Here is an 11964-nt window from a genome sequence, read left to right as displayed (position 1 = left end):
CTACAGACATACCTCTTCTTTGTGTACCAATGGACTGGAACCCAATTTTGAATGTTTATGCCAGAGGCCAAGGAGTTCCTGCTATCTATTCACATGAGGCTCCACTGGTTGCTGAGCATATTTCACCTTTGTATCTCCTTAGCCTCTCTTCAAGTTCCTAGGCTGAACAAAAGCCAGTAAGTTTAGAAACGTTTGCAGCTCTCAGAGTATTTGCCATGTACTTATTTGCAAATACCTGGTAAAAGGTGAAGGGATAAAGCTCTGGTTTTACTCAGAGAGCTGGAGCCCAGGAGGTAGGAAACCTGTGCTCATTCAGTCAGTCATTCATCAAACTTGTATTGAACTCCTGTAGGCAATGGAAATACAGCTTGGAATAAGACAGACAGGTGTTTTCTGCCCTCATGAAGTAGAGTTGATTGTGTGTGTGTGTGTGTGTAACAGAAAACAAAGATGTAAACAAGGAATTACACAAAATGATTCAAATAGCTGTAAGTGGAACAAAGAGTATGAAATAGGCATGATGGAGAGGGTGGACGGTTCAAGGGGCATGGTCAGGAAAAGCCTTTCCAGAAGGTGACCTTTGGGGAGAGAACTGAATGGTGAGAAGCTGGCCATGCAGAGGTCTGGGCAAAGGATGTCCAGGAACATGCTCAATGTGTTTGAGGAACAGCAAAGAGGTGAGAAAGAGTGATGTGAGGAAGGGGAGCAGGTAGATGCCTGGAAAGTCAGGCAGGAGCCAGCTATAGGGCCTTGAAGGCCATCATATCATCATTTATTTGTTCTTTCATTCATTGGACACGTATTTATTGAGCACCTACTGTGTGCTGAGACACAGAGATACTGCCTTCATAGTCTAATACACATAAGCAGGTAAAAAAAACAAACACAGGGTGGGGCAAACGTAGATTTACAGTTGTTTGTGTGGAAAATAATACAATAATTAATAAATAATAGTACAAGAATAAACTCTGTGTGTCACGTACTCACAACTGTAAACCTAAGTTGGCCCCACCCTGTTTAGAAGTATGAATACCAGGTATGATACATATTAGGAAGTGTGGTTTCCAATAGTTCAGCGCCCCTCTAAGGGTAGAGGAAGTTGAGGCCTGCTAACAGAAAGGGGGTTCTCCTGCTGCTGATGCAGGCTGCACCCGAGGACCCAGGCAGCCAGGGACCCCGCCTTTCCGCCTCCCCTCCCCTTCCCTCCCCGTCCCTTCCCTTCCCTCCCCTCCCCTCAGGGTGGCTGAAGAGCCTGGGCACGGAAGGAAGGACTAGTCGGAGGGTCCAGAACCGGGTGGCTGGCAGCAGGGGCCCGGCAGCGCCCAGGTGACCCTGCCGCCGGAGGCGGGGGTGAAGGGGACCCGGCTGCCGTGGGGACACTCCCCTTCCTGGGCCCCAGCACCCAGGTCGGTGTTTACGCGCCCCGGGTCGGGGCGGGGGACAGAGGAGAGGGGCCGCGGAGGGAGTCACGAGTGTCGGGGAGGTCTGCGGGGTCCGCGTAAAGTCCGGGCGTCCGGGGGTGATTTAACAGGCCCGGGGGCAGGGGGCGGTGCCTGCGGAGGAGGGGCGGAGGGAGGCTCCGGAGCGATTTCAAATTTCCCTCGTCCCCTCCCCTCGCTCCCCCCGCGGGGAGGCCCGGCTCTGAGTGGCTGCGGCGGGGGCGCCCCGGGGCGGGGGCGGGGCGAGCGCCGGGCCGGGGCTACAAGGGGGCGCGGCACCGCCCCCTGCCCACCCTCTCGCGCTGCCCCGTCCGGCCCGCGCTGCTCGCTCGCAGCAGCTGCCCCCGGCCGCAGCCCGCGTGGACGCCCCGAGCGTCCCCGACCGACGCCACCGGCCCGCTGGCAGGCCGACGAGCCAGAGGCCGCGCCCGGCCGGCAGCGCGGGGGTTAAGCGGCCCAAGTAAACGCAGCTCGGCGATCGGCGCCGGAGATTCGCGAGCCGAGCGCCCGGCGCGGCCGCCCGCCGACCTCCCGCCCGCCTGCCCGGACCCGCGGCCCGACCTCGGAGCCGCGCCCGCGCCAGGCTCTCGGCAGGTGAGCGCCCCGCGGCCCCGGGGAGGCCCGCCCCGCCCGTCCCGGGGTTCCTGGGCCGGTGGGGGAGGGGGCCGGGGGGCGGGCGCTGCAAGCGGGGACCCTGTCCCCGGTACCTCCCGGGCAGGCGGCTCGCAGCCGGCTGGCACCAGGCATGCCGGGGGGGAGAGGTCCCGGACCCTACTTGCGGGAAGCGGGCAGGGCTAAGGGGGGGCCGGGGGTGTGTCTTGCAGGGATTCGAGTGGAAGGGCTCCCCTTGCCGGAGCCCGGGACCCCGAGGAGGGCGGAGGTCACTCCAGGGGAGGAGGGTCGCGCGGCCTTCCTGGGGTCTAGCGTCGCGGGGTGACCCTCTGGAGGGAAGGGGGGCTCAGCGGGAGGGGTGCCCTTACCTGGCGGCGGCTGGAGAGGGAGCCTCCTTGGGGAGGGGGGCTGAACAGAAGAGAGAGTTGGGGCATCCGACGTCCGTGCCTTCTGACTTGGACCTGGGGTTCAGCTGAGAGAACTTTCCCCCCACCCGAGACAGAAGAGCGAGTGGGCGCGGGTGCCGGCGAGCAGGGGGCGGGCCGACCGCCGGGGCCCCTGGCTCCCGGTGCGCCCTACCTGAGCCTCGGAGGGCGAGGCGCGGCGGGCTGCCGGGATGCCCTCGGGGGGGCCGCCGTCCCCCGGGCACACCTGGCCCGCGGAGCCGCGGGGGGCGGCGCCGCCCTGCCCCGCCGCTCTGCCTGCCTGGGGGCTCACTTTCCTTTTTTCCCTCTTCCCAAACTTGCAAGCTGAGGCCTCAAGACTCGTACCTAGCGCCACCTCCTAGAAGACAGGCTTCCTCCGCCGTGCGACTGCTTGGCGAGGGAGGGTGCATGCGAGCCCCACTTCCCAGGCTAGAAGGGGGAAGCGGAGGGCGGACTTGGTAAGCTGGCAGCAAGGAGCTGCTCTGGGCGCAGCTTTTCCTGCTTCAGTTACTCACCTGTGGCAGGGAAAGGCTGCAGGAGTTGCGGGCCCAGCCCTAGCCCCAGGCCAGCGGTTCCAGCCTGCCCGCTTCCCTTAGCCCCTGGGCCGAGGGAGACGGCTGGGCCTCTATGCTTCCACCTCCCCGCACCTGCTTCCCGATCCTCTGCCCTCAAGGCGAAAAGTTCATGAGTTAAAACAGAATTAAAGATAGAGTATAAACCTTGGACCACCTCCTGACTTCTGGATACTCTGGGTTTTGACCAACTGGTGGCAGTTGGTTTGGGGAAGCAAATCCCTGCCCGGGCTCTCACTCTAAAGTTCCTAGGAGGCTGACCTGCTTTGCTTCTTGAGTGGAGGCCATTGGACCCCCCAGGTGCAGCCTCGGTTTTTTTTTTTTCCTAGAGTTGAGATGATGGTACCTATTTGATAGGAACTGCACACAGTAATCCCTCAATAAAAGTTTCCACTCTTGGCATCATTATCTAGCATCTGGGCTAAGCAGGCTGCCCTCTTTAGGTTGTTGCATGAATCTTTGGCCCATATTTAAATCTGTCCCAGGAAGTCTTTTGCTTTTTATATCTTTGTTATTAACATCTGTGAAATGGGAACATGACGAATAACCCCAGATTATGTAAGAATTAAACCAGTTTATGCATGATTTAACCTCTAACCGTCGCCGCTCCTCAGATATCCAGTGGGTGGGATAGCCCCTACCACCTACCACATTAGGCTCAGGTGGGGACTCAAAGGGATAGTGCTTGACATAGCAGGTGGTGAATGTTGACGTCTGCATTAATTGACCAATAGCCCCTCTTTTAAGGGTAACCACTAATAAGACTTGGGGATGAAGGGGGTACCCCTGCTGGCCCCTCCTTTCCTGCCTTCCACCAAGGTACTGTTCCTGTCAGCTATGAAAGTTTTTCCAAATAATTGTCCTTGATTTGGGAGTTGGCAGGAAGGAGCGCCTTTGTTCCTTTTTGAAAGGAGCCCTGGTTTTCTATCATGGGTTGGGGCCATTTTATACCTTTCCCCCCCAACCCCGCCCGCAAGCCTGGGGCCTACCGTGAATCCTTAATTGTAGATCTAAGTAAGATCCTTTCCCTTCCCCTTTGGGGTGGAGAGGGCTGAGACAAAGGGCCAGGTCTGGGGTTGGCTGCATCCTGCTCCTTAAAACCATAGGCATTACCCCCTCCCCTTGCAAATGTTGGAAGGTGGTGGTGGTGGGGGGAGCATCTGGGAGCTGCAGGGGGCTAAGGGGAGGAGCTAGGGAGGTGAAGTTGGGGGAGGCTACTTCCCTTTCTTCCCTTCCTCCAGCCACGTGGGGCCTATGTCTCAGAAGTGCCTGTCTTCCCTCATTATTGCAACTCCAGGGACCTGCTTGCGATGTGGGCTTTGGGCAAGTTCTTCCAGGAAAACTTATCTTGAGATTGAGTCCTTTGTCTCAGATCAGCTCTCATGCCAGCTGTCCGGCCTCCAGTCTCAGCCACCTTTTCCAATTTCATCTGACATGATCCTCGCTAAAACTGAAACTCTGGGTCCTACCCTATGGCAAGATCCCCCTCCCCATAGCCCTTGATAGCTACAGGACCTCAACTGAGGCATGCGCTTGTGTTGAGTGAGTTTTTTAAAAATCATATATTTAGGGTGATTTTTCATTTTCTTGGGGCTGGAGGAGTCCAGAATACCTCATTTTCCTTGCACACCACCCTCTTTGTAAAGTGATGGATGGAGTTGTTTCTCTTGTGGGGAGCTAATGTTCTCGCTGGGCCCCTTTTACAGCTGATGGAACTGGGGTTCTGGCATACCCGGTCACTTACACACCTTGGTGGCTAGTTCTTTTCAGAATGCTTTCTCATCTGCCACTATCTCAGGACATAGTTTGCCACTTCAGCAGGGAAAACGCCCAGGGCAGGTTACAGGTGTGTCTGGCCATGGCTGGAAGAAGTGGCCTGGTAGATGGCAGAGGAAGCCTGCACATAGGGCTGCTGCATCCTACTTTTTAAGGTTGTAGGCAGAACTCCCACCCCTTTCTTGATTTTTGTTTTGTTTCCGTCTGTATAATGGGTACAAGTTCACAAGTACCCAGTAGAGTGACTATGAGGACTAAATGGAATCCAGGGGCCTTTTAGCTAAGCAAGGCTTAGTTGGTCATTAACAAGTTAGATGGGTGTCCCTAAATATTGTAAAATGTTTGTTATTTGTTGGGTCGTGTTATTTGTCCAAGGCAATAGAAAGACAAAAGGGGTTTGGGCTTTAAAGTTGAATCTGGATTTATATCCCTATTTGCTCCATTTATAAGCTGGTGAACTGAGCCTCAGTTGTTCCTTCTGTAAAATAGGGATGCATTGTTGGCCAATCCCAGGGGATGTTGACATTTAAATAAGTTGAATTGCTATAGATTTAAAAACACACATGCCGAAGGTTCAATAAATGCTGCATGTTATGTAGTAAACACTCAAGTATTGGTAAATGGTTATGGCTGACTTCCAGGAAGAAATACAGTCCTGTTAGCATTGTCAGGTTTTTCCAGGGAGTGAGCAAAGAGCCGGGTACTGTTTGTGCAAGAAATTTGAATATTTCAGAAACTGACTTTTACTGTATTTGATACAAATGAAAACCAAATTCACCTTCCGATGCTAAGAAGAAACTAGTCCTCACCTGTGAGCTCGGTCCCAAGGGAACCCGTGCTTTGCTTTCCTTCTGGGGCCTCAGTTTCTTCCAGGATTGAAGGAAAATGTAGTCAGGACCAGGAGCCCTACCTAAGTGGAGGGAGAGGATCCCATGGAAAGGACAGAGTAGTGAAGAAAGGAAGGTGAAGTCTTAGATTTAGGAGGGCACTGCTGTCACCTTGGGACCGGCTTCACAAGCAGATGGAGGACAGTTTTGGGTAACGGTGGGAGGAGATTCTTTGGAATCTGCAGTCACTGGCTTCTGTTCATGTTTTCTGAGCAGCTTGCCTGGCCCAGTTGCTTAAGTCACTTCACCCACAGAGACTTTCTTTTCTTTCTTTCTTTCTTTCTTTCTTTCTTTCTTTCTTTCTTTCTTTCTTTCTTTCTTTCTTTCTTTCTTTCTTTCTTTCTTTCTTTCTTTCTTTCTCCCTTCCTTCCTCCATCCATCCATCCATCCATCCATCCATCCATCCATCCATCCATCCATTCAGTGTGGTTTATGGCCTCTGCCCTTGTGCAAACCCTTGCCTGCCCCCCTCCCCCAAACCCTCTGCTTTTTGGTTTTGCAAGTTGAGGCTCAAACTTAAGTTTTCTCGAAAATGGTCTTTTACAGTCTTTGAAATTTGTGGGAGGGGGAAATTTGTGAAATAATGAGCAGGAAATTAGAAATGCATTTCCAAAAATGACTGAGAATGGATGGGTGGGAGAGAGATAAACAGTTGTCAGTGGGAAAAGGTTCTTAACCAATAAATTTCCTTTTGGAGACAGGTGATGCTGACCAGGTATGTGGGAGAGGGAGTGCAGGGGGAGGAGGGCCCAACCTGGCTGGGGGCGGGCGCTCTCATCCTAAGGCTGAGAGTAAATTTCCTTGGATCATCCCCTCCCTTCCCCCCCCCCCCCCCCCCCCCCCCCCGCTCTCATTCTATAATTCTTATTAGTTAGATGTTGAGTCTCCTGGCCTGGTGGAATCTCCTGTGACCATTTGTCCTTAATGTTGTTTTCTGGGTGATATCCTCAGCTGCCAAACCTCTATTTGAACTTCTGTCTTGTGCTTTGAAGAGTTCTTGTTCTACAAATTCCATTTATAATGGTGTCTTCATCTTGTTTTTATCTCCCTGAGAAAGTGAATCCTAGTGTTCAATGCTCCCTCTAATACTTATTTCTGAATATAGTTGTTTTTACTGTTTTCATTTTTAATATTTAAGTTTTGAATGTTACCTCCATATTTGAGAGGGACCAAAATTGTCTGGGGGACTTGAAAACTGAAGGGCCTCTTTGTGAAGCAATGACTTGAACTTGTCTTTTGGTCTCCCAAAATTGGAAGGAAATTCTCTGCTGTTGGGTCTGTCTTATTTCCCAGAGCAGAGGAATCTTCTAGTACCCTGCCTGGGAGGTACAGGCCTGGCTGCAGGGAAAGAGTACTGCTGGGGAGGTCTCAGTCTGCCCTCAGTCTGACCCCTCTGTCAGGTGTCCTCTGCTGCAGGCTGGGTGGAGGACTGGTTGCCTCTAGAACAGGCTGGGGACGGGAACATGGGGGGTACCTAATTATTTCTTTTTCATCCTTCCCTGCAGCCCTACCTTCTGACGTTAATTGGGCCTCTTCCTAAACAGCATTTGTTTCCAGTTGCATTTGCTTCCTATTGCAAGTGGACATGCTTGGGCCCCCACTGGGGCTGGCTCCAGGGCTTCCACTGGACTCCAGATCCTGGAGAAGGGATACTGCCCCTTGGTCGGTGTTCCCAGCAGCCAGCACAGTGCTGGGCCCCTGGCACCCTGGCTCCATGACTATGTTCTGTGACTTGGCTAAAGCAGCAAAAGTAGGCATTGCTCAGAGTGTCATGTAGCTGCAGCACTGGAACCCACAGGAGACACTGAGAGGAAACCAGCTCACCTGGGATGCGGTGAGAAGTGGAGTGTTAACTAGGCTGGATGCCTGAACAGGCAGGTGCTGTTGACAGATTTTCTGGGTGGTTCTGGGTTTTTCTGGGTTATATGGGAGGAAGTGTGCAACTGGATGATAGGATTTGGAGAATTCTGAGCAAATGTGTATAAAGGTGTGGGTGGAATCTTATTTTCTTGAGCTCTTGGCAAAAGGATATCTGTAGTGTAAGAGCTGTGTAGGTTTTGGGGTGAACCAACCTTGTTATTATCCTAACTGTCTCCTAGCTTTCTTTTCCCTTCCACCCTCCTAACCCACTGGCAGCTGCATGAGGACAGGGGCTGTCTGGCCGTTGTCTGCCTTTGAATCGCAGCGCTGAGCATGGTACCTGAAACATAGCATGAACCTCCTATCTGATGAATGGGTAAGCGGGGCCTTTCGCAGTGTCTGGAACTGTCCTAGGATGTAATGTGTTGAGCTATAAGCACAGTTATATTAAATATTAATATGTGATTGTTCAATATTAAATATGATTGTAGCCATTACCTAAGGCCACCCAGCCCGTGAGGGGTAGAATCCGGATTGAAATGCTGTTAAATTTCTTTGAGACCTTTGTCCTCACGTGGCTTGGACCCGCAGAACAGGCAGGGCGCACGATGTGTTGGGTTAAGGCGCTCTGCCTGCCGGCCTGCTGCACCCCCTGTGCTGAGGTGGGTAGGCCTGAAACCCCACCACCGGGTAACTGGCTAGTTTTTTTAAAGTCACTCAGCTGGTTGAGTGTTGTCCCATGCACCAAGAGGTCCCCAGTTTGATTCCTGGTCTGGGCCCAGGCCCAGATTGTGGGCTCAATCCCCAGTAGGGGGCGTGCAGGAGGCAGCTGATAGATGTTCCCCTCTCGTTTCTGTTTCTCTCTCCCTTCTTCTCTTTATAAAAAATCAATAAAAGCATATTTTTTAAAAAGCCTATCTCTGTATATAATTCCCTTTATTTTAACCTCATATAGTTACAGGGTTTTTTTTCTTGTGGTGAAAACTTTTAAGCTCTACACTCAGCAACGTTCAAGTGCACAGTGTAGTATTAACCATATGCCCCACGTCTCCCAGGACTTGTTTATCTTAAAACTGGAGGTTTGTACCTTCTGACCACCTTCACCCACTCCCTCTACCTCCTACCTCTTAGTTTTCCTTTGTATTGTGAAAATTTTGTTTTGTAATCCTCACCCGAGGATACGTTTTTATTGGTTTTTTGTTGTTGTTGTTTGTTTTTTTTAGAGAGAGAGGAAGGGGGAGGGAGAGAGAAAGAAACGTTGACTGGTTGCCTCCCTTATGTACCCCAATGGGGGATTGAAGCCACAACCTAGGGATGTGGCCTGACCCAGAACTGAACCCGCAGCCTCTTTGGTGTACGGGAGGATACTCCAACCAACTGAGCCGCTTGGCCAGGGCTGAAAATTTTGTGTTATAAAAAAATAAGTAATGCCCTGGCCAGTGTGGCTCTCACACCGATGTTTCTCTCTCCCTCTCCCTTCCTCTCTCTCTAAAACCAATAAAAGGCATGTCCTTAGGTAAGGATGAGAAAAGAAAAGTAATACACAGGACTTACTTTCTGATTATGATGGAGATAATCTGTAAGTGCTCCCATATGGAAGCAACTAGAAATGCTGTCTAAATTTTTTTGTGTGTGCAGAGCTACTAATCTCCATAGAAAAGAAATCTTGGGGCCAAAAGAGGGAAACTAAAAATAAGAAAACACAAACGTGGTGATATCCAAGGAGAATATTGGTGAAATTTTTCAATAAGGTTGGCAGGCTTGCCTTAGGTGTGAGCACTTATAAAGCTATGATGGTTGAAAGTGGTGGCAAAGGGTAAATGACAAAAGGAAAGTGAGCCCAGAAACATCCTCTGTACATAGTGGATCTTTATAAAGGAGGTGGAGTTGGGGCATAGTTATTCTAGGTGTCTGGGTTTCCTTGTAGGGGAAGATGAGATTCCCGCCTCATACCATGCAGATAGTTTTAGGTTGAAAGGATCATTTGAACCACCACTTTCAAAGGAAGAAATGATTCTTGGACGTCTGTGTTTTGAAGTCTGCTTTCTGATTATAAAATTAACACGAGCATATGGTGGTCAGTCAGTTTCTTCACAAGGACCTTCCTGAGAGATCAGACTTTTTACAGTTAGAGAAAAAAAATGCTGGAGGAACATGGCTTAATGCATGTGCTAACAAATTAGTAAATGGGATTGTACTGAGGTGTGCAGACTTTTCACTTTACATGGCCTCATCTAAAAATAGTTACCTTGTTCTTGACCTCGGTAGTATTCCCCACTTTAACTGCATGTAATTTGGCCAGACCTTCTATTGGTGGTCATTTGTTGCAGCTTTTGCTGTGACAAATGGGACAGCAGTGACCATCTTGCACACAGGTCTTAGTGAGAACTTTGGGTTAGGTCAGTTTCTAGCAGTAGGATCCTGTAACTGGATATATGGACAGTTGGCCTTTTAGATCATATTGTCGGATTGCCAATAGGCTTACTCAATATCTCCACTGTGTTGGCTTATAGACAGTTTGAGATTTAAGGCATTGGCGGTAGCAGTGAGTGCAGCCCACTGTGAGGGGCAGAGCCAAGGCAGTGGCTTTTCAGAATATTGGTCCCCTTCCTTCCTCACCTCCTTGGGAAGCAGCCAGAGGGCTCTTTGACTTTGGTTTTGTCAAGGGGCACACATGGTCCCAGGAGTGGGCATGGCAGCTCCCAGCACCCTCTGCTCCTTAATGCTGCCCCACTCATCATTCTACGGGTTATTCCTGGCTTCCTTCTCCATTTGAACACCCTTCTAAGGGTTTCTCAAATAACTGTAGGAGAAGGGGGCTGGTTGCTTGCACTCTGTTTATATAGGGTAAAAAGTTTGACTATAAACTCCAGTTTAATTTGCCATATCTTTTCAGATCTTTATGGTCCTAGTTTGTTTTTTCTTTCTGTGAATTGTCTAAAAGGTAATGGTACATAATTTTATCACAACCCATTCACAGTTGTAACATCTAAGTGTTTGTTAGTATTTTGCTATTATGAGCAATGCTGCAAGGAACATCCTCACATAGCCAATATTTTATACTTGTCCAATTTGACCCCTACTGGGATCCATTCTTTTGATAATTCTGATAAATATGCAAAAGCCCAGTGTTTGCTATAAGAAGACCTAGAGGCACAGCAATTCTCAAATGCCTTCTGAGTCATCAGGGATGAGGGATACTTTGCTTTGTGTGAGGCATAGCTGGGAAGTCTGGCAAGACGGCAGACGGGAATGCGTTATTTCCATGTCTCAGGATTTTGTCACCTCCTTTGGGATCCTTAGCACCAACCATGCAGGGAATTAATTAGGCAGAGTCTCTTCATTTTACAGATGATAAAACCTGGGGTTTGAGAAAAACATCGAGGGCTTTTGCTTTCGTGTGAATCTAATCTATTCTGGAATTTAGTGGAGATTCCTTATCAAGCAAAGGCAATGAACTGGGACCTCGAGTTCTATTTTCTGGCCCCCTCGCCTTTGTACTTACCCTCCCCCATGCCTGGTGCCTCCCAGCCTTTCCACTCACCTGGGGGGTGTTCTTCCCTGGGTTTACCTTGTATAACTATTTACCATACTGTTTTTAAGGTGTTTCAAAACCTGTCCCCTGGATGAGGCCTCAATCACCGTCATTTAGTTGCTGTGTGGGCCTGGGCAGGGGGTCTGCCGTCCCCCCCCCCCCCCCGTCCCCCCCCCAGCTTCACAGTCATAAGTTTGGTTTTGCTGAGCTGCATAATAAGGGCTCCATCTCAGATATGCTTTTGGAATCTTGGACAGCGGGAGCAGCTAAGAAAGACTTGCCCTTCAAGGGGGAAGATTCAGAAGTCTAGAGTCCCCTCCCAGAGGCTGTGGAGAAGGCTTTTCTTTAAATAGGGGAGGTGGGAATATCTTTCAACCTCTCCCTTTTTATTTCACTGAATCTAAGCCCCGGGGCACTGATGGTGGGGCGGGGATACCCAAGTGGCCCCCCTCCCACCTACTTCCTGGTTATACCTCCCCACCCCCTTTCCTGCATTGTGAGTTTAATTAATGTAATTAACATTTACAAGGTGCTGTGAAATAGCTCTGCTGCTGGTGCCAGCCTGGAGGAAATGAATGACATCACTTCTCAGCTTCCTGGATGGGTTGGGGGGATGGTGCGTTTCAGGGCCTCCTCCATGAGTCTAATTGGGGATGCCACTCACCCTGATGTCTGCCACATTGCATTTGTACACGTCTGACCTGGTTCAGTTTGAACACGAGCACCCTTCACTAATGAGGCAGGGCCTTGCAGGAAGAACCTTGAGGGTGAGCCCACCTTTCAGTGCTGCCCACCCTTCAATCACGTGCTGGACCCCAACCTCTGGGAGAGGGTCAGTCAGGGTTCACTCTGCATCAG

General features: G+C 50.7%; 1 protein-coding gene across 1 annotated transcript in view; it reads left to right on the top strand.

Moving 5' to 3' along the window:
• Positions 1–1753: 1753 nt before the first annotated feature.
• DNMT3B (DNA methyltransferase 3 beta) overlaps positions 1754–11964 on the top strand; it is a 38660-nt gene continuing 28449 nt past the window's right edge. The window contains exon 1 of the mRNA XM_081148607.1: positions 1754–2033. The gene's annotated coding sequence lies outside the window, so the exon portion shown is untranslated. The remainder of the gene's footprint in view (positions 2034–11964) is intronic.

The sequence above is a fragment of the Miniopterus schreibersii genome (genome assembly GCF_964146895.1).
Source record: "Miniopterus schreibersii genome assembly, chromosome: 10".
In the NCBI taxonomy this organism is placed as follows: domain Eukaryota; kingdom Metazoa; phylum Chordata; class Mammalia; order Chiroptera; family Miniopteridae; genus Miniopterus; species Miniopterus schreibersii.
The sequence above is the reverse complement of the archived record's forward strand: the minus strand, read 5'-3'. Positions and strand labels throughout refer to the sequence as shown.